Source organism: Entelurus aequoreus, linkage group LG04, assembly GCF_033978785.1.
Source record: "Entelurus aequoreus isolate RoL-2023_Sb linkage group LG04, RoL_Eaeq_v1.1, whole genome shotgun sequence".
Lineage (NCBI taxonomy): Eukaryota > Metazoa > Chordata > Actinopteri > Syngnathiformes > Syngnathidae > Entelurus > Entelurus aequoreus.
In genome coordinates this window covers 25,873,788-25,879,166 of record NC_084734.1, presented here as the reverse complement: position 1 = coordinate 25,879,166, position 5,379 = coordinate 25,873,788, and positions in this window count along the sequence as shown.

The following is a 5,379-nucleotide window of genomic DNA, read 5'->3' as shown; positions in this document are numbered from 1 at the left end:
AAGAAGAGACAGAGACAGACTGTTTGAGTGGATCTCTTTCTTCACAAGGGCAGCCGAAAGCCCAACGAGGTGTCGGCAGGCCACCAGCCTGAGGCACCACCGAGCCATCTATACGAGCACTAATCGAACATGGACTCATACGAAATTCAGTTGTGTGTTCAAAATTAATTGGTAATTAACAATATTGGTAACTACATCAATTGCAAATGCCGGGAAAAATATTTTTGCAAATGTCTTACAGTCATAAGTCTATATACATTCATCTATTTATGTTCAATGATGTTCATGATCAAAGTATTTGTTATTCCTTTACTAAATCAAAGGGTAGGCCACTAATTGTGTTCTGTGAGATGGTTTTACTACAGGCTGGTAACAGCGATCGCTCTGAAGGAGGGTCATAGACGGAATTTTTGCCTCGTATAAAAACATTGAGGTTTTTGCCTCTATCTGCGGTAGAGATTTAAGTTAGTGGTCTATATCAGAAATTGTTTTGGTCCAGGGTCTTAAGACCCTGGAAGGCGGGTATGTAGTAGAATTTCTGACCTTTGACCTATATTGCATGTCTAATGGGAATGTACGCTCATTTGATTTCTTTCCTATTCTGTACCAGTGGGACAAAAGTGAATGTTAAGTCGTGCCAACCTGTCTACAGAATGTGTTGACTGTCTAAAGGATTCGAGTTGTTATGGAACAGATAGGGAAAAGATAAAAGACATTGACGCACTCGATAAGGAACGATGACGCACAACAGACATATAAAAAATGGCAGAAGACCGGAACTCGAGAGTGATTTTGGCTCGTGTGTGTCTTGTTTGCTCCGGAGTAACTTGTGGTCTGTCTGCACGGCCAACTCAGTTCAACCTGCACTTCTGATAATGGGTAGATAAATTTGTTGTACTAAACTACTTTTGTTGCCTGTTTAAGCTTCGGACAATCCACTACACGGTCAAAATTAATTGGATGATTTATCTGTGTGTTCATGATTAATGCAGTCGTGAATAATCACATGATTTACCTCGCTAGTTTTACCTCGCAAATTTTGACAGCTCTAATATGTGTATATATATGTGTGTATATATATATATATATATACATATATATATATATATATATATATATATATATATATATATATATATATATATATACACACACATATATATATATATATATATATATATATATGTGTGTGTATATATATATATATATGTGTATATATATATATGTATATAAAAAAAAAATCTCCTGATGATTGAGGGAACCCCTCATGAAACAGGCCTGTAGAGATGAAGTAGTCTTGTGATTTTTTTTCCACACATACATATATTGCGCTCTACCACGGTATCGAGCACTATTCTTTTGGATAATCTAATTAAGACATATATGTGTATATATATATATGTACATACATATATATGCATATATTTATATTTATATATATATATATATATATATATATATATATATATATATATATATATATATATATATATATATATATATATATATATATATATATATATATATATATATATATATATATATATATATATATATATATATACACACTACCGTCGTTCAAAACATTGGGGTCACCCAAACAATTTTGTGTTTGAGCCTTCATTTCTAAGAACAAGAATAGACTTTCGAGTTTCAGATGAAAGTTCTCTTTTTCTCGCCATTTTGAGCGTTTAATTGACCCCACAAATGTGATGCTCCAGAAACTCAATCTGCTCAAAGGAAGGTCAGTTTTGTAGCTTCTGTAATGAGCTAAACTGTTTTCAGATGTGTGAACATGATTGCACAAGGGTTTTCTAATAATCAATTAGACTTCTGAGCCAATGAGCAAACACATTGTACCATTAGAACACTGGAGTGATAGTTGCTGGAAATGGGCCTCTATACACCTATGTAGATATTGCACCAAAAACCAGACATTTGCAGCTAGAATAGTTATTTACCACATTAGCAATGTATAGAGTGTATTTATTTAAAGTTAAGACTAGTTTAAAGTTATCTTCATTGAAAAGTACAGTGCTTTTCCTTCAAAAATAAGGACATTTTAATGTGACCCCAAACTTTTGAACGGTAGTATATATATATATATATATATATATATATATATATATATATATATATATATATATATATATATATATATATATATATATATATATATATATATAAATAAATATATATATATATATATATATATATATATATATATATATATATATATATATATATATATATATATATATATATATATATATATATATATATATATATATATAAATACACATATATACATAGATATATAGATATATACTTATATATAAATATATACATATACAAACCCCGTTTCCATATGAGTTGGGAAATTGTGTTAGATGTAAATATAAACGGAATACAATGATTTGCAAATCATTTTCAACCCACATTCAGTTGAATATGCTACGAAGACAACATATTGGATGTTCAAACTGATAAACATTTTTTTTTGCAAATAATCATTAACTTTAGAATTTGATGCCAGCAACACGTGACAAAGAAGTTGGGAAAGGTGGCAATAAATACTGATAAAGTTGAGGAATGCTCATCGAACACTTATTTGGAACATCCCACAGGTGAACAGGCAAATTGGGAACAGGTGGGTGCCATGATTGGGTATAAAAGTAGATTCCATGAAATGCTCAGTCATTCACAAACAAGGATGGGGCGAGGGTCACCACTTTGTCAACAAATGCGTGAGCAAATTGTTGAACAGTTTAGGAAAAACCTTTCTCAACCAGCTATTGCAAGGAATTTAGGGATTTCACCATCTACGGTCCGTAATATAATCAAAGGGTTCAGATAATCTGGAGAAATCACTGCACGTAAGCAGCTAAGCCCGTGACCTTCGATCCCTCAGGCTGTACTGCATCAACAAGCGACATCAGTGTGTAAAGGGTATCACCACATGGGCTCAGGAACACTTAAAAAACCCACTCTCAGTAACTACAGTTGGTCGCTACATCTGTAAGTGCAAGTTAAAACTTCGCTGGGTCTGAGCTCATCTAAGATGGACTGATACAAAGTGGAAAAGTGTTCTGTGGTCTGACGAGTCCACATTTGAAATTGTTTTTGGAAACTGTGGACGTCGTGTCCTCCGGACCAAAGAGGTAAAGAACCATCCGGATTGTTATAGGCGCAAAGTTGAAAAGCCAGCATCTGTGATGGTATGGGGGTGTATTAGTGCCCAAGACATGGGTAACTTACACATCTGTGAAGGCGCCATTAATGCTGAAAGGTACATACAGGTTTTGGAGCAACATATGTTGCCATCCAAGCAACGTTACCATGGACGCCCCTGCTTATTTCAGCAAGACAATGCCAAGCCACGTGTTACATTAACGTGGCTTCATAGTAAAAGAGTGTGGGTACTAGACTGGCCTGCCTGTAGTCCAGACCTGTCTCCCATTGAAAATGTGTGGCGCATTATGAAGCCTAAAATACCACAACGGAGACCCCCGGACTGTTGAACAACTTAAGTTGTACATCAAGCAAGAATGGGAAAGAATTCCATCTGAGAAGCTTAAAAAATGTGTCTCCTCAGTTCCCAAACGTTTACTGAGTGTTGTTAAAAGGAAAGGCCATGTAACACAGTGGTGAACATGCCCTTTCCCAACTACTTTGGCACGTGTTGCAGCCATGAAATTCTAAGTTAATTATTATTTGCAAAAAATAAATAAAGTTTATGAGTTTGAACATCAAATATCTTGTCTTTGTAGTGCATTCAACTGAATATGGGTTGAACAGGATTAGCAAATCATTGCATTCCATTTATATTAACATCTGACACAATTTCCCAAATCATATGGAAACGGGGTTTGTATGTACATATATACACATATATATGTGTGCGTGTGTGTGTGTATGTATATACATATATGTATATGTGTGTATATATATATATATATATATATATATATATATATATATATATATATATATATATATATATATATATATATATATATATATAAGTGTATAAGTATATATGTATGTATATGTGTGTATATATATATGTGTGTATACATGTGTATATGTGTGTGTATGTACGTGTATATATGTATGTATATATGCACATATACGTGTATATATGTGTGTATATATGTATGTATATGTGTGTATATATATATATAAAAAAAAATATATACTGTATATATATATATATATATATATATATATATATATATATATACATATACTATATATATACATATACTGTATATATATATGTACATACTGTATATTAGGGGTGTGGGAAAAATCGATTCGAATTCGAATCGCAATTCTCACGTTGTGCGATTCAGAATCGATTCTCATTTTTAAAAAATATATTTTTTTAATTGTTTTTAATTTTAAATTAAAAAAAAAAATTATTATTATTTTTTAAATCAATCAATCCAACAAAACAATACACAGCAATACCATAACAATGCTATCCAATTCCAAAACCAAACCTGACCCAGCAACACTCAGAACTGCAATAAACAGAGCAATTGAGAGGAGACACAAACACGACACAGAACAAACCAAAAGTAGTGAAACAAAAATGAATATTATCAACAACAGTATCAATATTAGTTACAATTTCAACATAGCAGTGATTAAAAATCCCTCATTGACATTATCATTAGACATTTATAAAAATAAAAATAAATGAACAATAGTGTCACAGTGGCTTACACTTGCATAACATCTCATAAGCTTAAAAACCTACTGTGTCCAATATTTTCGCAAAGATAAAATAAGTCATATTTTTGGTTCATTTAATAGTTAAAACAAATTTACATTATTGCAATCAGTTGATAAAACATTGTCCTTTACATAAAACATTTTTACAAAAATCTACTACTCTGCTTGCATGTCAGCAGACTGGGGTAGATCCTGCTGAAATCCTATGTATTGAATGAATAGAGAATCCTTTTGAATCGGAAAAAAAAATCGTTTTTGAATCGAGAATCGTGTTGAATTGAAAAAAATAAATCGATTTTGAATCGAATCGTGACCCCAGGAATCGATATTGAATCGAATGCAACACAGATAAACAGACAACAACATATATATATATATATATATATATATATATATATATATATATATATATATATATATATATATATATATATATATATATATATATATATATATATATATATATATATATATATATATATATATATATATATATATATATATATATATATATACATATTAAAATATATATATTTATATGTGTGTTTGTGTGTGTAAAACACTAAATGTATGATTTTTTCCCCCGTACTCATATACAAGATGACAGCTCCCATCGATGATCCATTGCTTTGTCCTAGG